Source organism: Triturus cristatus, chromosome 8, assembly GCF_964204655.1.
Source record: "Triturus cristatus chromosome 8, aTriCri1.1, whole genome shotgun sequence".
In the NCBI taxonomy this organism is placed as follows: domain Eukaryota; kingdom Metazoa; phylum Chordata; class Amphibia; order Caudata; family Salamandridae; genus Triturus; species Triturus cristatus.
In genome coordinates, this window is record NC_140591.1 from 1360793704 (window position 1) to 1360816278 (window position 22575).

Below are 22575 nucleotides of genomic sequence, written 5' to 3' on the forward strand. Positions count from 1 at the left end.
CTTCCCCTGAACTCTCTTGTCTGTGCCCAGGTCCTGACCCTCCCTTCTATCCTCCATGGTCCTATGTGCATGCCCCTGCACCCTCCTTCTTGCCCATCATAGCCATTGTGCTGCCACAAACCCTCCCGCTTGCCATGCATGGTCTTCTGTGCTGTCATAGCCCCTCCTACCTTCCCTGTGTGGTCAGCTAGCTGCCCCTTACCCCCTCCCACCTTCCCTCCATGGTCTGTGTGTATGCAATCAGAGTCTCACTGTTGCTCTCCATGGTGTGTCTTGTTTCTAGTGCCCATCCTGCCTGACCTCCATGGTCATCCTGCTGCTCCTGCCCTGCCCCCTTACCCCCAGCCCTCTGTTTCCATGTGCAGACCCCTATTCCCTCCCTCCTGGCTTGTCTGTTCCATTGTAATGCCCCTGATCCGTCCCTCCTGCCCTTTATGGTCTGTTATGCTGCAGCTTTCTCTCCTGTCTGTCCATTATGGTCAGCTAGCTACCATTGCCTCTTCCCCTCTGTTCTCTGTTGTCCATGTGCATGGTCCTGTCCCCTCCCTATTGCTTTCTATGGATTGTGGTGCTGCACTCCTGTCCCGCATGCCATGTGTGGTGTATTGTTCTGCTGCAAACCCTGCTGCCTGCCCTGTAGGGTCAGTTTGGTGCACCTCTCCATGTCCCTCCTGTCCTCTGTTATCCGAGTCCATGTCCCTACCCCAATTCCTCCTGCCTACCATGATCCAATGTACCATACTTGCGAACATTTTGAACTTGGTAAGAGGGAGATATTGAAAAAAAACTGAGATATTGATTTTCCCCTTTGAGTTACATTGAAAAAGAGGAGATTGTAGACAGGAGACAGATCAAATAAAGCCCATTTGAGCTTAAAAACATCGGACGTTTCCTGGCTGAAACGGGTCTGTTGGCATGTTTGGTTGTACTACCACTGCCTCTTCCTTCTGCCCACAATGTTCTATTATATTGCCACAGCCTCTCTTGCCAGTCCTGTATTGTTGGTTTGTTGCCCCTGCCCCCCTTTCCACTGCCCTCCATAGTCTGTTGTGCTGCCACTGCCCTTCCTGCCTGCCAAGTGTGGTCGAATTGTTGCCTCTGCACTCTCCTACCTGCCTTCAATTTTCAGAGTCCGTGACCCCGGCCTATGCCTCTCAACAGTATCCCAATGAACAACTAGATTGCTAACATTCTATATTTATTACAAAAGTGTGGAACGCCTGACGTCATCTTGATGTAATCAAAACTGTAAAACCTAGAGCATTTCCTTTAGAAATTACATATATGAGAGGGTCTTATTTGCATCAAAATTATGGTTAGTGCTCTAAAAAACTAAAATTCGGACATATTTTCTGAGTTTTCAAATAGCGACAAAGAACTTTTAAATTATTTGTAATCTGTATGTTTTTTTATCCAGTTGACCACTTGATTAAATGTTGCACCTAGGGGAAAGGATGTGGTGTTACTTCCAGAGCTGCAGACTTTGCAACCGGGGAACCAGGTTGGAGTTTCTGCTTCAGCTAAACATTCTGTTATTCTGGTCAAATAACTTAATCTCCCCATGTCTACAACCAAAATGAATGTGGTCTTGTGTGATGTAACCAATGCTCATGTAAAGCACTCCAATACCTGACAAGTCTGCACTATATAAAACTGCAAATACTCAAAAAATAAGTGTTTTGCATACTTCTGTCATTGGGCTACATGTGGGCTACATCTGGGTGATATTTGTGCTGCATTTGGTCTCTTTTGTCTCTGGTGGCCATCTTGGGAGATTTATTTGTTATGAAGTTTCCTAATTTCCTCATTTACTGCAGTCTCCTCAGTAGGAAATGCTTTCAGTTTTTTACTTTGATTCCATCAAGAAGGTATTCAGATATGTCACACAATTGCCATGAATTCTGAATGTTAGCACTCTAGTTGCTCATTAGATCACTGTAGTAAAGCTACTGCTCACCATGGAAGTCTGCTGCTGGTATTCAAAGTGCATGTTTCAGTCTACATATCAGAATTCTTTAATGAAATAGAAGAGGATTTGAGAAGTCACTCGAAATGTGCCCTAATTTTTCTTTCTTCAGCACTAATCATAATTTCTATGGCAAAATGAACCCCCTCATTGTGTTCCTATTAAAATGAAATGTTTTAAGTGTTACCACTTTATTCCAATCAAGATGGCTTCAGGTGTGCCATACGTTTGTCATAAGTAAGACAGTAAGCGCTCTAGTTGTTCTTAAAAACACTCTGGGACATTCTGTCATTGGGCTATACTTGGGCTACATCTGGGTGGTATTTGGGCTACATTTGGGCTCTTTTGTCTCTGGTGGCCATCTTGGGAGATTTATTTGTTATGAAGTTTCCTAATTTCTTCATTTACTGCAGTCTCCTCAGTAGGAAATACTTTCAGTTTTTTACTTTGGTTCCATCAAGAAGGCATTCAGATGTGTCACACATTTGCCATAAATTCTGAATGTTAGCACTCTATTTGCTCATTAGATCACTGTAGTAAAGCTACTGCTCACCACGGAAGTCTGCTGCTGGTATTAAAAGTGCATGTTTCAGTCTGCATATCAGAAGTTTTTAATGAAATAGAAGAGGATTTGAGAAGTCACTCAAAATGTGCCCTAATTTTTCTTTCTTCAGCACTAATCATAATTTCTATGGCAAAATGAACCCCCTCATTGTGTTCCTATTAAAATTAAATGTTTTAAGTGTTACCACTTTATTCCAATCAAGATGGCTTCAGGTGTGCCATACGTTTGTCATAAGTAAGACAGTAAGCGCTCTAGTTGTTCTTAAGAACACTCTGGGACATTCTGTCATTGGGCTATACTTGGGCTACATCTGGGTGGTATTTGGGCTACATTTGGGCTCTTTTGTCTCTGGTGGCCATCTTGGGAGATTTATTTGTTATGAAGTTTCCTAATTTCCTCATTTACTGCAGTCTCCTCAGTAGGAAATACTTTCAGTTTTTTACTTTGGTTCCATCAAGAAGGCATTCAGATGTGTCACACATTTGCCATAAATTCTGAATGTTAGCACTCTATTTGCTCATTAGATCACTGTAGTAAAGCTACAGCTCACCAGGGAAGTCTGCTGCTGGTATTCAAAGTGCATGTTTCAGTCTGCATGTCAGATTTGTTTAATGAAATAGAAGAGGTTTTGAGAAGTCAAAATGAGCCCTAATTTTTTTTCTACAGCACTAATCATAATTTCTATGGCAAAATGAACCCCCTCATTTTGATCCTTTGTAAATTAAATGTTTAAAGTGTTACCACTTTATTCCAATCAAGATGGCTTCAGGTGTGCCATACTTTTGTCATAAGTAAGACTGTTAGCACTCTAGTTGTTCGTTAGAACACTCTGGGAAGCTGCAGTAGAACACAAATGAATCAACTGACAGTCTGCCCTTGTTGGAAGTACATGTTTTACTGAGAATGTCAGACTTCATTCTCACATGACTGAGAAAGATAATGTGAATTTACAGAAAATATGCTCTCAGTTTAGCTTATAGATCACCTTCCAAACCTCTGTGGGAAAAGCATGAGAAAATAGTTTCCTCTCAAACATGATTCATGATATCACAGCAGAAGGCTTTTTCACATGGTAAAATCACCTTAGAACACACCACAGTTCCTAAACTGAGTATGGTACCATCAACATATGATTTTTAATGTAACTAAAGTCTTAAAACCTTCTATTAACTGCAATGCTTTTTAATGAGGTGCTATCATGTATATTGGTCCCAAGATGGCTGCCAACACTTCTTGGATGAAGTACTGACAGCCAATCAGATCTCACGATGAGATGTGTGGTTAGGCTCCGCCCAGATATATTTATCTTTTTATCTCTAATTTTCTCAGGAAATACTGAACGGATTTACACCATTTAAGCAAAAGGCATGAGTCTGAACTGAGGACTACCTCTTTGCCAAATTTGGTGTAATTCTGTTCAGCAGTTCAGGCTGTAGCTGCGTCAACAGGTCCTATGGGAAAATGCATGGGGAAAATGTGTTTTGGGACCTCCCTTTTTTCTCGGCCCCCGCTTGACGAATCACCGTGAAATGTTCAGGATAGGAGCGGACCGGAGCTGGCCAAAAGTTTGGAACATTTAGCGAAGATTCGTCAATCGGCGCCAACGTTATTCCAAATAGAATGTTGCGGATTTCCTATGGCAAATAGGTCCTAACTATAACTACCTACTGGCGACTGCCAGTAGGTGATATATATATATATTTATATATATATATATATGACCTATTGAGAGAGAGTTAAAACATCACTGACCTTCTCTGTATTCAGAATGACAAAATAAATAAGCACATTTGGTTCACAAAACATTGCAGCCCTGTGAGACAGAAAACGATCAAGCTGAAAGCGAAATGCTGTTGGTGGCCAACACAAACTCATGCAGCTTTAACAAATTTCAAAGCTACCAGTGTAACACTTTCAATAATTGAACTGTTTCAAGAAAAGGAGTAACACAACACAGCATTTAAGGTAATAACTGCAGGTGAACTCGAGTGCAGGTCACATCATCTAGAAGGTGAGCGCGATATATAGCATGAATTCCAGGAAGAGTAAGTGCTCATGCCAAAAGGAGCTTTTGTGTTTTCAGAGGGGTGCCAGATGGGGCCCGTGCCCAGTGCTATTTGCTCTGGCCCCTCCTGGTGACTCACCGTTACAGCCATTGAATGTGCCAGAATATTGACAAAGAAAAAAACACACTCTTACCACTCACATTAAATAGTTCAACAACATTTCACCGCAAAGCAGCGTTTGTGTCAATTATAGAATTATGACTCTCTGTGTATGTGTATATATTTCTATATTTAAATATACATCTAGTGGTAAATACATGCAAAGTCAGATGTAAACGTTTTAAACAAACATGTGATATATATATATATATATATTCACTGAAAAAACATCAGTTTCAGAGACACTATTTTTAGAAATTAGCATTTAAAAAACCTTAGAAATTCACTGAAGATTTCAGGGATGTTATAGTTAGTTGGAGATTTCACTCATACAAAACCAGAGAAATTCAGCTGTTATAGTTAGTTGAGCTAACTATAACTCGCTCCCCCATTGCGTGCACTGTTGATGATGTCACATATTACATAATTCATGACATGGTCAATGACATCACTGATGTCATTTCAAATGACATCACTGATGACATCATCCATGTGATAATTTGATGCATCTTCTCACACCCTAATATAACTTTTGATACACCCACTCTAAATTACAGACTGCCATTCCCAAACCATGAACACTCCAACACCAATAACTACATACCCACTCACTGATTCTTAGGTTTACACACACATCCACTCACACACACAGTCACTCATACTTATGGTCACTCAGTACAGGACTATCATATGCAGTCATACACCTATATAGACACTCACACACCGCCACTCATCCATAGAGATACTCACACACCTACTCAGTCATGCAAATAATTGATCACGCTGCCTTTTACTCACCTATACAGTTATACACACAGCTGCTCAATAACTCATACAAATATTAGCACGTTCTTACGCTCTTATACAATCACTAATAAAAGCACACACTCATCCATACAGCCACTCTCACAATCACACACTCTTACTTATAGCCATTTATATACTCCAACACACATATATACTTCCTGTCACATATGTAGTTACTCACACATGTACCACTGAAATATACATTCACTCACTAACACACCCATACACACACTCACCCACCCATACAGTCCATCACAGATGCACTCTTGAAACCATGCAACCAGTGAATCACCCACTCACACATCTATGCACATAGTCACACACACCCCACCCACACAAACACTCAGGCACCCATACAGATACTCAGACAACCAATCTATAACCCATATAGACACTCATGAAGCTATTCGCAAACCCATGCAGCCGGTTACACACCAACAGACAGACAGATACAGACAATCACACAGTTTAGTCACTAACCCATGCATTCAGTTAGATAGATTTAATCACACACTTATAGAGTCAGTCACGCACCTACTAAATCATCCATTCAGACACTTATACACCCATTCATTCTTCAATACGCCTTTCCCTATATATATTAAACATATTTAAACTTTACAGAAACACACAGTCAGTGGATGATGTCATCAGTGATGTCATCAGTGATGTCATTTGAGATGTCATCAGTGATGTCACTGACCAAGTCATGAGTGATGTAATATGTGACGCCATCAGCAGTGCATTGCGGGGGCGCGAGTTATAGTTAGCTGAACTAACTGTAATGGGGGAATTTCTCTGGTTTTGTATGAGTGAAATGTCCAACTAACTATAAGTTTCCCTACAACCTATGGTTTTTTCAGTGAATATATATATATATATATATATATATATATATATATATATATATATATATATATATATATATATATATATATATATATATATGACCTATTGAGAGAGAGTTAAAACATCACTGACCTTCTCTGTATTCAGAATGACAAAATAAATAAGCACATTTGGTTCACAAAACATTGCAGCCCTGTGAGACAGAAAACGATCAAGCTTAAAGCGAAAGGATGTTGTTGGCTAACACAAACTAATGCAGCTTTAACAAATTTCAAAGCTACCAGTGTAACACTTTCAATAATTGAACTGTTTCAAGAAAAGGAGAAACACAACACAGCATTTAAGGTCATAACTGCAGGTGAACTCGAGTGCAGGGCACATCATCTAGAAGGTGAGCACGATATATAGCATGAATTCCAGGAAGAGTAAGTGCTCATGCCAAAAGGAGCTTTTGTGTTTTCAGAAGGGTGCCAGATGGGGCCCGTGCCCAGTGCTATTTGCTCTGGCCCCTCCTGGTGACTCACCGTTACAGCCATTGAATGTGCCAGAATATTGACAAAGAAAAAAACACACTCTTGCCACTCACATTAATTAGTTCAACAACATTTCATCGCAAAGCAGCGTTTGTTTCAATTATAGAATCATGACTCTCTGTGTATGTGTATATATTTCTATATTTAAATATACATCTAGTGGTAATTACATGCAAAGTCAGATGTAAACGTTTTAAACAAACATGTGATATATATATATATTCACTGAAAAAAACATCAGCTTCAGAGACATTATAGTTAGAAATAAGCATTTAAAAAACCTTAGAAATTCACTGAAGATTTCAGGGATGTTATAGTTAGTTGGAGATTTCACTCGTACAAAACCAGAGAAATTCAGCTTTTATAGTTAGTTGACCTAACTATAACTCGCTCTCCCATCGCGCGCACTGCTGATGATGTCACATAATTACTCAATAACATCACTGATGTCATTTCAAATGACATCACTAATGACATCCCTGATTACATCATCCAGCGACTGTGTTTCTGTAAAGTTTAAGTATATTTTATATATAGATATGCCAAGGTGTGTTGAATAATGAGTGAGTGTATAGGTGTCTGAAGGAATGATTTAGTAGGTGCATGACTGACTGTATAAGTGAGTGATTAAACATGTCTTACTGAATGCATGAGTTAGTGAAAAAACTGGGTGAATGTCTGTATCAGTCTGTCAGTTGTGTGTAAGCGGCTTCATGCGTTGGTGAGTAGCTACATGAGTGTCTATATGGGTTATTGATTCATTGTGTATGTGCATGGGTGTCTGAGTGTCTGTGTGGGTGGGTGGGGGTCGTGTGACTCTGTGAATAGATGTGTGAGTGGGTGATTTACTGTATGTATGGGTTCAAGAGTGTATTTGGGAAGGGCTGTATGGGTGGGTGAGTGTGTGTATGGGTGTGTTGATGAGTGAATGGATGTCTCAGTGGTACATGTGTGAGTAACTACATATGTGAAAGGCAGTATATGTGAGTGTCAGAGTATATAAATGACTATATGTGAGAGTGAGTGATTGTGAGAGTGGCTGTATGGATGAGTGATTGTATAAGAAAGTAAGTATGTGTTAGGATCTGTATGAATAAGTGAGGTGGTGTGTGTATATCTGTATAGTTGAGTAAATGGGAGAGTAATTGTTTCTTTGCATGACTGACTAGGTGGGTGAGTAACTCTAAGGATGAGTGGCGGTGTATGCGTGTTTGTATATGTATATGAGTGCATATGATAGTGCTGTATTGATGAGTGACTGCATGTATGAGTGACTGTATGGGTGAATGAGTGGATGTGTGTGTAGACCTAGGAATCAGTGAGTGTGTATGTAGTAACTGGTATTGGTGTGTCTATGGTTCAGAAAATGGAAGTCTGTATTTTAGAGTGAGTATATCAAAGGCTATGTTAGGGTGTGAGAAGATGCATCAGATTATCATGTGGATGATGTCATCAGTGATGTCATTTGAGATGCCATCAGTGATGTCATTAGTGATGTCACTGACCATGTCATGAATGATGTAATATGTAATGTCATCAGCAGTGCATTGCGGTGTGGCGAGTTATAGTTAGCTCAACTAACTATAACGGCCAAATTTCTCTGGTTTTGTACAAGTGAAATGTCCAACTAACTATAACGTCCCTGAAATCTGTGTTTTTTCTGTGAATTTCTAAGGTTTTTGAAATGCTCATTTCTAACTATAATGTTCCTGAAATCTATGGTTCTTTCAGTGAATTTCAAAGGTTTTTTAAATGCTAATTTCTAACTATAACGTCCCTGAAACCTATGGTTTCCTTAGTGAATTTCTAAGGTTTTTTAAATGCGTATTTCTAACTATGACTACAGAGGTAGGACATGTGCAGAAAGAGGAACAAAGGTGCAGAAAGAAGCAAGAAAAATGCAGAAAGAGGTAACAGAAGCCCAGAAAGAGGAAGAAAGATATGGAGAAAGAACTAACAGAGGTGCAGAAAGAGGCCTAGTGGCAAAGTCATCCTGTGACCTGGGCACCCCCTAATGTTTTGCTGACTGGTACTGGTGGTAACTGACTCTGATTGACACTGTGCTCTGCCTAACCAGGCCCGGCCCCGGAGCCAGTGCTATGTTTAAATACTCTTAGAATACAGTAAAAACACCTATATACACTAGGGTACACTATGGGTTGGGATACCCCTGTGAGTGGCATGACCTCCCCTGTACGGCCCTAGTACATATTAGGGCAGGGGGATTAAAACTACCTCTAAGTCCCTAGCATATAATAAAGCATGGCAGTTTAGAGGCCAGCAGCCCTTTTCTGCACTTGCATGTGTGCACTGTTGAGCCTGAGGTCAGTTTTAAAGTAACCCTGTGTGTGCAGAAAGAGACAAGAGAGGTGCAGAAAGAAGCAGGAGAGGTGGAGAGAGAAGCAGAACAAGTACAGAAAGAAGCAAAAGAGGTGCAGAAAGAGAGAAGAGGGTTGCAGAAGGAGGTGAAAGAAGTGCAAAAAGAAGCAACAGAGATGCAGAAAGAGGCAAGAGAAGTTCAGAAAGAGGTAGCAGAGCTGCAGAAACAGGCAGAAGAGATGCAGAAAGAGGGAACAGGGGTACAGAAAGAAAGAAGAGGGGTGCTGAAAGAGGCATGAGGGGTGCAGACATTTACAAGGGAGGTGCAGAAAGAAGTGAGAGCAGTGCAGTAAGAAACAACAGAGGTGTAGAAGGAGGCAAGAGGAGTACAGAAAGGGGCTAAAGAGGAGCAGAAACAAGCAAAAGGGATGCAGAAAGAGGCTAGAGGGGTGCAGAAAGAGCCAAGAGAGGTGCAGAAAGAGGCAAGAGAGGTGCACAAAGAGGGAAGAAGGGTGCAGAAAGAGGCAAGTGGGGTGCAGAAAGAAGCAAAAGAGGTATAGAAAGAAGCAAGAGAAGTACAGAAAGAAACAACAGAGGTGCAGAAAGAAGCAAGAACAGTGTATAAAGAACCAACGTTGGTTCAGAAAGAAGCAAAAGGATCGCAGGAAGAGGCCAGAGAAGTGCCGATAGAAGCAAAAGAGGTGCAGACAGAGGCAAGAGGGGTACAGCAAGACGCAAGGGCAGTGCAGAAAGAACCAAGAGACGTGCAGGAAAAGGGAAGAAGGGTGCAGAAAGAGGCACAAGGGGTGCAGAAAGAAGCAAGAGAGGTGTAGAAAGGAGAAAGAGAAGTACAGAAAGAAGCAACAGAGATGCAGAAAAAAGAAAGAGGGGTGCAGAAAGAGGCAAGAGAAAGGCAGAAGGAAGCTACAGAGGTGAAGAAAGAGGCAAGAAAAGTATAGAAAGAGGCAAGAGATTTGCAGAAACAGACAAAAGAGGTGCATAAAGACGGAACAGGGGTGCACACAAAGGCAAGAGAGGTACAGAAAGAAGCAAGAGGGGTGCAGATATGTGCAAGAGAGTAGCAGATAGAAGCAAGAGCAGTGCAGAAAGAACCAACAGAGGCACAGAATGAGGCAAGAGGGGTGCAGAAAGAGGCAAGAGAAGTGCAGAAAAAGCAAAAGAGGTGCAGAAAGATGCAAGAGGGTGCAGAAGGAGGCAAGAGAGGAACAGAAAGAGGCAAGAGAGGTGCGCACATAGGCACGAGGGGTGTAGAAATTTGCAAGAGAGGTGCAGAAAGAAGCAAGAGAAATGCAGAAAGAAGGAACAGAGGTGCAGAAAGAGGCAAGAGGGGTGCAGACAGAGGCAAGAGAGGCACAGATAGACAGAAGAGGGGTGCCAAAAGAGGCAAAAGGGGTACAGAATTGTGCAAGATACTTACAGAATGAAACAAGAGTAGTACAGAAACAACCAAGATAGATGGCGAAAGAGGCAAGAGGGGTACAGAAAGAGGCAAGAGAAGTGCAGAAAGAAGCAAGAGAGGTGCAGAATGAGACAAGAAAACTGTAGAAAGAGGCAAGAGAGTTGCAGAAACATGTAAGAGATGTGCAGAAAGAGGGAACGGGGTGCAAAAAGAAGCAAGAGATGTGCAGAAAGAGGGAAGAGAGGTGTAGAAAGTGGGAAGAAGGGTGCAGAAAGAGGCAAGAGAAGTGCAGAAAGAAGCAACAGAGGTGCAGAAAGGGGTAAGAGGGGTGCAGAAAGAAGAAGAGAAGTGCAAACAAGAATTCAACAGAGGTGCAGAAGGAGGCAAGGGGGTGCAGAAAGAGGCAAGAGAGGTACAGAAAGAGGCAAGAGCGGTGCAGAAAGATGGACAAGAGTTATAGAATGAGGCAAGAGAGTTGCACAAAGAGGGAAGAGGGGTATAGAAAGAGGCAAGAGGGGTGCAGAAAGAGGCAAAAGAGGTACAGAAAGAGGCAAGAGAGGGTCAGAAACAGGCAATAAAGTGTTCAAAATGGCAAGAGAGGTACAGAACGAGCCAAGAGAATTGCAGAAAGAGGAAAAAGAGTTGCAGAAAGAGGCAAGTGAGGTACAGAAGGAGGCAAGAGAACTGAAGAAAGAGGCAAGAAAGTTGCAGAAAGAGGCAATAGGGGTACAGAAAAAGGCAACGGAAGTGCATAAAGAAACATTAGAGGTGCAGAAAGAGGCAAGGAAAGTGCAGAAATAGGCAAGAAAGGTACAGAAACAGGCAGGAGAGGTGCAGAAAGAGGGAACAGGGGTACAGAAAGAAGCAAGAGGGGTACAGACAGAGGGAACAGGTGGGCAGACTGAGGCAAGAGAGGTGCAGAAAGAGGGTTGCAGAAAGAGGCAAGAGGGGTGCAGAAAGAGGCAATAGAGGTGTAGAAAGAGGGAACAGGTGGGCAGAGTGAGGCAACAGAGGTGCAGAAAGAAGGAAGTGGGTTGCAGAAAGAGGCAAGAGGGGTGCAGAAAAAAGCAAAAGAAGTGCTGAAAGAAGCAAGGGAAGTACAGAAAGAAGCAAAAGAGGTGCAGAAAGAGGCAATAGGGGTATCGAAAAAGGCAGCGGAAGTGCATAAAGAAACATTAGAGGTGCAGAAAGAGGTAAGGAAAGTGTAGAAATAGGCAAGAAAGGTACAGAAACAGGCAGGAGAGGTGCAGAAAGAGGGAACAGGGGTACAGAAAGAGGCAAGAGGGGTACAGAAAGAGGGAACAGGTGGGCAGACTGAGGCAATAGAGGTTCAGAAGGAGGGAAGAGGGTTGCAGAAAGAGGCAAGAGGGGTGCAGAAAGAAGCAATAGAGGTGCAGAAATAAGCAAGACAAGTGCAGAAAGAGGCAACAAAAGTGTAGAAAGAAACATGAGGGTGCAGAAAGAGGCAACAGAGGTGCATAAAGAAGCAAGAGAAGTGCAGACTAAAGCAACAGAGGTGCAGGAAAAGGCAAGAGGGGTACAGAAAGATGCAAAAGAAGTGCAGAAAGAAACATTAGAGGTGCAGAAAGAAGCAAGACAAGTGTAGAAAGATGCAAGAAAGGTGAAGAAACAGGCAGGAGAGGTGCAGAAAGATGGACAAGTGTTATAGAATGAGGCAAGAGAGTTGCACAAAGAGGGAAGAGGGGTACAGAAAGAGGCAAGAGGGGTGCAGAAAGAGGCAAAAGAGGTACAGAAAGAGGCAAGAGAGGGTCAGAAACAGGCAATAAAGTGTTCAAAAAGGCAAGAGAGGTACAGAACGAGCCAAGAGAATTGCAGAAAGAGGAAAAAGAGTTGCAGAAAGAGGCAAGTGAGGTACAGAAGGAGGCAAGAGAACTGAAGAAAGAGGCAAGAAAGTTGCAGAAAGAGGCAATAGGGGTACAGAAAAAGGCAACGGAAGTGCATAAAGAAACATTAGAGGTGCAGAAAGAGGCAAGGAAAGTGTAGAAATAGGCAAGAAAGGTACAGAAACAGGCAGGAGAGGTGCAGAAAGAGGGAACAGGGGTACAGAAAGAAGCAAGAGGGGTACAGACAGAGGGAACAGGTGGGCAGACTGAGGCAAGAGAGGTGCAGAAAGAGGGTTGCAGAAAGAGGCAAGAGGGGTGCAGAAAGAGGCAATAGAGGTGTAGAAAGAGGGAACAGGTGGGCAGAGTGAGGCAACAGAGGTGCAGAAAGAAGGAAGTGGGTTGCAGAAAGAGGCAAGAGGGGTGTAGAAAAAAGCAAAAGAAGTGCTGAAAGAAGCAAGGGAAGTACAGAAAGAAGCAAAAGAGGTGCAGAAAGAGGCAATAGGGATATAGAAAAAGGCAACGGAAGTGCATAAAGAAACATTAGAGGTGCAGAAAGAGGTAAGGAAAGTGTAGAAATAGGCAAGAAAGGAACAGAAACAGGCAGGAGAGGTGCAGAAAGAGGGAACAGGGGTACAGAAAGAGGCAAGAGGGGTACAGAAAGAGGGAACAGGTGGGCAGACTGAGGCAATAGAGGTTCAGAAGGAGGGAAGAGGGTTGCAGAAAGAGGCAAGAGGGGTGCAGAAATAAGCAAGACAAGTGCAGAAAGAGGCAACAAAAGTGTAGAAAGAAACATGAGGGTGCAGAAAGAGGCAACAGAGGTGCATAAAGAAGCAAGAGAAGTGCAGACTAAAGCAACAGAGGTGCAGGAAGAGGCAAGAGGGGTACATAAAGATGCAAAAGAAGTGCAGAAAGAAACAGTAGAGGTGCAGAAAGAAGCAATACAAGTATAGAAAGATGCAAGAGAGGTGAAGAAACAGGCAGGAGAGGTGCAGAAAGAGGCAACATAGGTGCAGAAAGAGGCAAAAGAGGTACAGAAAGAGGCAAGAGAGATTCAGAAAGTAGAAGAGATTATCAGAAAGGGGCAAAAGAAGTACAGAAAAAAGAAAGTTGCAGAAAGAAGCAACAGAAATGCTGAAAGTGGCAAGAGAGGCGCAGAAAGAAGCAAGAGTGGTTTGCACACAATTAGTACCAATTTAACACTCACGTTTAGCAATTAGTAACAGGTGACCATTCTAGGTTTGCAAAGTGCCTTCAACCACACTGTAACACTTTTCCATCAAACACTTTATGGGTATTTGCTTAGGGATCTGCACATCCATTAAAAAATAGTCAATTGGACATCATTCTATTTAACTCGTGTCTTTCTTTTAGGGGTGCTACAATGGTGTTAGCAATACCCACCCATCAGGGTATAATACCGTTAGGACAAATCCTAAAGCAACATACACACTCAAAATACACCTGAGCACACCCAATTGTAGTATCTATAATCCATAGGTATATTTGAAACCTGAGCACAGTATCAATGAATCAATTACTCAAATGTCCTTTGCAACAATGGCACAAAAACTTTTCAATCAAGTCCTGTCGCAGAGTTTTTAATGGTCAAGAAACATACAGATCAACAGCAGCCGACGCACGTTTCGCCCCCCTGGGATTTTTCAAGGCTGCAGAAGAATACATATATAACAATAATGATAAAAAAGACCATATGTGACCATCTCAAGTCACAATAAAGTTAAAAGCTTTGTAGATGCCCTTTGAACAACAATACAATTGCAGTTACACGTTAATATGTAAGTAACATCAGCACATTCTTAATCACATAACCTGATCTGATTATACTTTGAGCTGGAAATGTTGGAACAAAGTACTCTGCCATTCTAATGGGTTCATATTAAACAAAAACACAATGCAATTAATAGACAAATGTAGCCAAAAAATCTCTCATGCTAATGCCCTCCTATTAGCATACTGTTAGATGACACAATACATATACAATTTCCCACTCACAATGGGTGTATCACCCATTCTAGATTTGTACTAGTAAAGGCAATCCCATAATCACAAACAGAAAACAAATAAATGGAAAGTAGTCACCCTTAAAACAGTGTCACATATTGACAAGCATCCAATCGTGATATACTAGAGAAATGAAAATTACACCACCGCCTGCAAAAGACCACCACCGAAATAAAAGTAATTAGAACCACAGGAGAAAGGAACAACTAAAGCAGAATAGTCTCAATGTTCTATAACACGCGCCCTACGTATCACATAATCACCTCACCTTAAATCTCGACGCTATGCATCCTGTCTTATATTGCACTAATTGTGGTGCACAGATCTCGTGCTTGAATAATTCTAGAAAAGAGAGGAGTTGACAACCAACTTAGGTGATAAGAGTTAAAGTGTATTGATGTTGGTTAATCCAAATAAAAACCATAAAAGTTTCTTACCCCGAATCACGGACGAAAGCTCAATAGTCTTATATGATGTCGGTATGTTCAGCCATAACGCGTCCTGGTTTAGAAGTTACCAAACAGTTACGGAAAGAATTACCCTTTTATTTCTTCAAATAGTTTTCGGACCTTGATAAGTCCTCTTGTTAGAAGGTTGACAAAATAGTGCGATATCGACAAAAGAAGGTAAAGCAAAGAGAAAACGCATAATTGCTAATTGTGTCCCCTGACACGTGCATTGTGCCTAAATATTAAGAAAGATTTCATTTCTGTTACGTCGATCCTGTGGTTAAGTCATAAAGGGCAGAGTGTTTCCCTGATCCGTATAATGCTGTCTTGTATAAGTGAAACGGTAACTCGGCGTCCTCTAGACTCCCTGGCTCGCTCTTGGATGGGGATTAAAGTCCACTTCTCTGCTGGGGGTCTTTAGGGGCCAACTTGCCTACCTGATACCTCCAGTATGCCCCAGATAGTGGGATTGCTGACAGGTGGACACAGGCCATGCCCCCTTTCTACACCACTCTGCAAATGTGCCTCCTGGAATGCTCTTGGTTAGGGGATGAAGGACCCTTGCCTCCTGAGGGGCCCCTGGGGGCCAACTAGCCCACCAGGTACCTCCAGTAAGCCCCACACAGCTGGATTTCTGATGTCTGAGGCCACGCCCCCTTTGTACACCACTCTGCAAACATGCCGGCTAGCGGACTGCTTCTCTGGCCGTGCGCCAAGGGTGTTTTTACCCTGCCCCCTTTTCTTGTTTTTTATGTTTTTTTTCACTGTCTTGTGACTCAGTTTTGTCACAAGATGGCTGCCAACACTTCCTGGTTGGGAGTGTTGGCAACCAATAACAATGAAGCTCATGCTCGGGAGTCTTTGCAAACCCTCCTCGGCTCACAGATATAAATATTTTTATTTTTTAAAATTTCTCAGGAACTACTGAATAGATTTACACCATTTATAAAAAAGCACGGTTTCTGAGCCAAGACCTACTTCGAATTTGGTGTAATTCCGTTCAACAGTTCGGGCTGTAGCTTTGTCAAAAGTTCCTATAGAAATTAACATGGGAAAACACGTTGTGGGACCCCACTTTTTTCTCTGCCCCCATTTGACGAATCACCCCAAAACTTTCAAGACAGGTGCTGACCTGAGTGAACCATTGGTTTTGAAAATGTGGTGAAGAATCGTGAAATGGCGTTAAAGATATTGGCAAAAGAAAAAATGGGTGTTGAATAGAAGCAAGGTCCTAACTATAACTATCTAAGTGTGACCGCCAGTAGGTAATATATATATATATATATATATATATATATATATATATATATATATATATATATATATATATATTACCTACTGGCAGTTGCCAGTAGGTAGTTATAGTTAGGACCTATTTTCCATAGGAAATCCGCAAAATTCTATTTGGAATAACGTTGACGCCGATTGACGAATCTTCGTGAAATTTTCCAAACTTTTGGCCAGCTCCGGTCCACTCCTATCCTGAAAATTTCACAGTGATTCGTTAAGCAGGGGCTGAGAAAAAACGGGGGTCCCAAATCACATTTTCCCATGCATTTTCCCATAGGACCTGTTGACACAGCTACAGCCTGAACTGCTGAACAGAATTACACCAAATTTGGCAAAGAGGTAGTCCTCAGTTCAGACTCATGCCTTTTGCTTAACTGGTGTAAATCCATTCAGTAGTTCCTGAGAAAATTAGAGTTAAAAAGATAGATATATCTGGGCGGAGCCTAACCACACATCTAATCGTGAGATCTGATTGGCTGTCAGTACTTCATCCAAGAAGTGTTGGCAGCCATCTTGGGACCAATATACATGGTAGCACCTCATTAAAAAGCATTTCAGTTAATAGAAGGTTTTAAGACTTTAGTTACATTATAAATCATTTGTTGATGGTACCATACTCATTGCAGGAATTGTGGTGTGTTCTAAGGTGATTTTACCATGTGAAAAAGCCTTCTGCTGTGATATCATGAATCATGTTTGAGAGAAAACTATTTTCTCATGCTTTTCCCCACAGAGGTTTGGAAGGTGATCTATAAGCTAAACTGAGAGCATATTTTCTGTAAATTCACATTATCTTTCTCAGTCATGTGAGAATGAAGTCTGACATTCTCAGTAAAACATGTACATCCAACAAGGGCAGGGACTGCCAGTTGATTCCTTTGTGTTCTACTGCAGCTTCCCGGAGTGTTCTAACAAACAACTAGAGCGCTAACAGTCCTACTTATGACAAACGTATTGCACACCTGAAGCCATCTTGATTGGAATAAAGTGGTAACTCTTCAAACATTTAATTTAAAAAGGAACACAATGAGGGGGTTCATTTTGCCATAGAAAGTTTGATTAGTGCTGCAGAAATTCTGACATGCAGACTGAAACTTGCACTTTCAATACCAGCAGCAGACTTCCCTGGTGAGCAGTAGCTTTACTACAGTGATCTAATGAGCACTAGAGTGCTAACATTCAGAATTTATGGCAAATGTGTGAAACATCTGAATGCCTACTTGATGGAACCAAAATAAAAAACTGACAGTATTTCCTACTGAGGAGACTGCAGTAAATGAGGAAATATGGAAACTTCATAACAAATAAATATCCCAAGATGGCCACCAGAGACAAAAGAGCCCAAATGTAGCCCAAGTATTTCCCAATTACAGAATGTCCCAGAGTAATCTTAAGAACAATAAGAGCGCTTACTGTCTTACTTATGGCAAAAGTATGGCACACCTGAAGCAATCTTGATTGGAATAAATTGGTAACACTTAAAACATTTAATTTAAAAAGGAACACAATGAGGGGGTTCATATTGCCATAGAAATTATGATTGGTGCTGAAGAAAGAAAGTTAGGGCACATTTTGAGTGACTTCTCAAATCCTCTTCTATTTCATTAAAAAATTCTGATATGCAGACTGAAACATGCACTTTTAATACCAGCAGCAGACTTTCGTGGTGAGCAGTAGCTTTACTACAGTGATCTAATGAGCAACTAGAGAGCTAACATTCAGAATTTATGGCAAATGTGTGACATATCTGAATACCTTCTTGATGGAATCAAAGTAAAAAACTGAAAGCATTTCCTACTGAGGAGACTGCAGTAAATGAGGAAATTAGGAAACTTCATAACAAATAAATCTCCCAAGATGGCCACCAGAGACAAAAGAGCCCAAATGCAGCTGAAATATCACCCAGATGTAGCCCACATGTAGCCCAATGACAGAAGTGTGCAAAACACTTATTTTTTGTGTATTTGCAGTTTTATATAGTGCAGACTTGTCAGGTATTGGAGTGCTTTACATGAGCATTGGTTACATCACACAAGATCAAATTCATTTTGGTTGTAGACTGGGGAGATTAAGTGATTTGACCAGAATTACAGAATGTTGAGCTGAAGCAGAAACTCCAACCTGGTTCCCCAGTTGCAAAGTCTGCAGCTCTGGAAGTAACACCACATCCTCTCCACTAGGTGCGACATTTAATCAAGTGGTCAACTTGATAAAAAAACATAAAGATTACAAATAATTTAAAAGTTCTTTGTCGCTATTTGAAAACTCAGAAAATATGTCCTCATTTTAGATTTTTAGAGCACTAACCATAATTTTGATGCAATTAAGACCCTCTCATATATGTAATTTCGAAAGGAAATGCTCTAGGTATTACAGTTTTGATTACATCAAGATGATGTCAGGCGTTCCACACTTTTGTAATAAATATAGAATGTTAGCAATCTAGTTGTTCTTTGGGATACTGTTGAGAGGCAGAGGCCAGGGGCACGGACTCTGAAAATTGAAGGCAGGTAGGAGAGTGCAGAGGCAACAATTTGACCACACTGGGCAGGCAGGAAGGACAGTGGCAGCACAACAGACTATGGAGGGCAGTGGAAAGGGGGGCAGGGGCAACAAACCAACAATACAGGACTGGCAAGAGAGGCTGTGGCAATGTAATAGACCATTGTGGGCAGAAGGAAGAGGCACTGGTAGTACAACCATACATGCCAACAGACCCGTTTCAGCCAGGAAATGTCCAATGTTTTTAAGCTTAAATAGCTTTATTTGATCTGTCTCCTGTCTACAATCTCCTCTTTTTCAATGTAACTCAAAGGGGAAAATCAATGCCCCAGTTTGTTTTCAAAATCTCCCTCTTACCAAGTTCAAAATGTTCGCAAGTATGGTACATTGGATCATGGAAGGCAGGAGGAATTGGGGTAGGGACATGGAGTCGGATAACAGAAGACAGGAGGGACATGGAGAGGTGCACCAAACTGACCCTACAGGGCAGGCATCAGGGTTTGCAGCAGCACAATACACTAAGCCTGGACAAAGCACAACGCTACGCTCGCGCAGTTTGCGAAGTTCGCGCTACTTAGCACTATGCGAATTGCACATAGCACAGTGCGAACACGCGTAGCGTAGTGTTGCGTAGTGCTGCGGTCATTTTTTGGTTGCTCGCGGTCCTCAACGTCAAGTTGGCGACCGCGAGCAAGCAAAATGACATCCCGGTGAGACTTTTTTCTTGTTCGCGATCAGCAACATCAAGTTGGCGATCGCGAGCATGGAAAATAAACCTCCCGGCGAGATTCCCAACGCGAGGAGGTCAGGTTTCTCATTGCGAGTGGTCGCGTATGCTCGCGACCGCTCGCGATGAGAAACTACCAGTTTGCGTTGAGAAAGCTGCCGCTCGAGTAAAAATCTACTCGAGCAGCAGAAAACTACAGCTCGCACTGTGCAAGATACCATTTTCAATGATTGCACAGTGCCGGTTGCTTGTCCGCACTGTGCAATCATTGAAAACGACATCTGGCACAGTGCGAACAAGGTACTACGCAGTTCGCGAAGTGCTACGCGTAGCTCGCGTAGTGCGAACTTCGCGAACTACGCCCAGGGTTACAATACACCACACAGGGCATGCGGGACGGGAGTGCAGCACAACAATCCATAGAAAGCAATAGGGAGGGGACAGGACTATGCACATGGACAACAGAGAACAGAGGCGAAAGAGGTAATGGTAGCTAGCTGACCATAATGGACAGATAGGAGAGAAAGCCGCAGCATAACAGACCATAAAGGCAGGAGGGACGGATCAGGGGCATTACAATGGAACAGACAAGCCAGGAGGGAGGGAATAGGGATCTGCACATGGAAACAGAGGGCTGGGGGCAAGGGGGCAGAGAAGGAGCAGCAAGATGACCATGGAGGTCAGGCAGGATGAGCACTAGAAACAAGACACACCATGGAGAGCAACAGTGAGACTATGATGGCATACACATAGACCATGGAGGGAAGGTGGGACGGAGTCAGGGGCAGCTAGCTGACCACACAGGGAAGGTGGGAGGGGCCATGGCAGCACAGAAGACCATGCATGGCAAGCGGGAGGGTTAGTGGCAGCACAATGGCTATGATGGGCAAGAAGGAGGGTGCAGGGGCATGCACAAAGGACCATGGAGGATAGAAGGGAGGGTCAGGACCTGGGCACAGACAAGAGAGTTCAGGGGAAGGGGCCTCACAACAGACCGTGCAGAGCAGGCAGGAGGAGCAGTTGCAACACAACAGACCAGGGAGGGCAGAAGGGTGTGGCAGTAAAATGGACCATGGAGGACAGGAGGAAGGGGATAGGGGCATGGCATGTGGACAGGCAGGGTGGAGGTGGCAGGGACAGGTTACAGTCATCTGACAATGCTAGGCAGGTGGGAGGGGAGTGGCAGCTCAACAGAACACTCAGAGTAGATAGGAGTGGCAGGTCCATGGAACATGGTTGGCAAAAAGGATGGAACTGGGGTATGCACAAAGACGTCAGAGGGCAGGGGGGAGGAGAATAGGGGCAGCAAGCTAAGCACAGAGGCTAAACAGGAGGTCAATGATGGGCCACAGAATTGGGCAATGGAGGGCAGGAGGAGTGGACTGCTACATCATGCTAAATGGAGGGCAGTGGCAGCACATCAGACCATGCATGGCGGCCGGCAGGAGGCTAGTCCATGAATTTAGACAACAGAGGATAGGGAGGAGGTGGATGGGGCAGCAAGCTACCTGTTCAGAGAAGGTGGGTATTAGGAACTTTATTGTATTTAAAATGTGTGTCTGTGCGAACTACTTAAATATGAACAAGTATACAGCATAATCTCACTTTTATTCAGGAAGAAGAGGACGTTTGTGACTGTGACTCTGGGCTCACTTGGCAGAAACACCCCCTGACCCTCCACCCCCATCGCAAACTGTAATGCCCGTGAAAAGGGTAGGTGGACGCAGTGCTATATAGAACATAGTCCTGAGAGCACGATTGAAAATGAAAACTAGATATAGTATATGGTATAAACTATGCACCAAAAAGTGTGATATAAGATGAACCGGGGCATGAAATATAATATGTAATACATTGTGTGCAATGACAGATTCAATGGAGAGCGCGAGATAGCACAGGCACTAGCGCATGCTATGCGATATGCGCCTTGGAGTGCAATATGCACAGGGCAGTGTTGTGTAACCTAACTAGTCTCTTAAGTTGTAATATAAAATATGTGCTGGGGAGTGTAACGTTGCATATGCACTGTGACAAAGATATGGATCCCAGATTGTAATATGTATGGCATAGTGCTGTGCGTTATAACATAGGCATCGAGGAAGGCACGTTAGATGGGGCAATATAACCCGTGCGAAGGCAAGTGTGGCATGATATATTCACGGGGTGGTGTGTTACAGTGCACATGGGCTAGAGAGTGTCATAGCATATGCACTAGCTGGTGGAATACAACACAGAGGTGTGTGGCACTCGGCGGGAAATGGTGGGTGTAACACAGCATTTCCATACACATAGTTAGGAATTAGCATTTAAAAAACCTTAGAAATTCACTGAAAAAACCATAGGTTTCAGGGGCGTTATAGTTAGCTGGACTTTTCACTCGTACACAACCATTGAAATTCCCCAGTTATAGTTAGTTCAGCTAACTATAACTTGCGCGCCCGCAATGCACTGCTGATGACGTTACATATTACATCACTCATGACATGGTCAGTGACATCACTCATGACATCACTGATGACATCTCAAATGACATCACTGATGACATCACTCATGACATCATCCTTGTGATAGAGTGGCAGACCTCCTCTCCCCCTAATATAACCTTTGATACACACATTCAAAAGTAGAAACAAAAATTTTCAAAACAATGGACATACCAATACTAGTTACAACAACCTATTCAGTAATTCTAAGATCCACATACACAGCCACTCATTCACCAACAGTCCTATACAGTCACTCATACATGTCCTCACTCATCATATGTACTCATACACCTATACATCCTGTTACACAACGCCACTCATCCATAGAGTTACTCACACACATAGTCACTCATGCTAATAAAGAATCAAACATCCATTTACTTGCATATACAGTTATACACACACCACCACACTTACTTCTACAGAAACTTACACATACTTAGTCTTTTAAACAATCACTTATAGAAACACATACTTATTCTTACAGGAACTCTTTCAATCTCTCACTCTCACATTCACTTATATACACCAATAGTCACATATAATAGTTTAAAACATATGTAGTTACTTATAAAGACACTATTGAGACAGTCATTCACTCACTAACACACCCATGCACACACTCATCCAC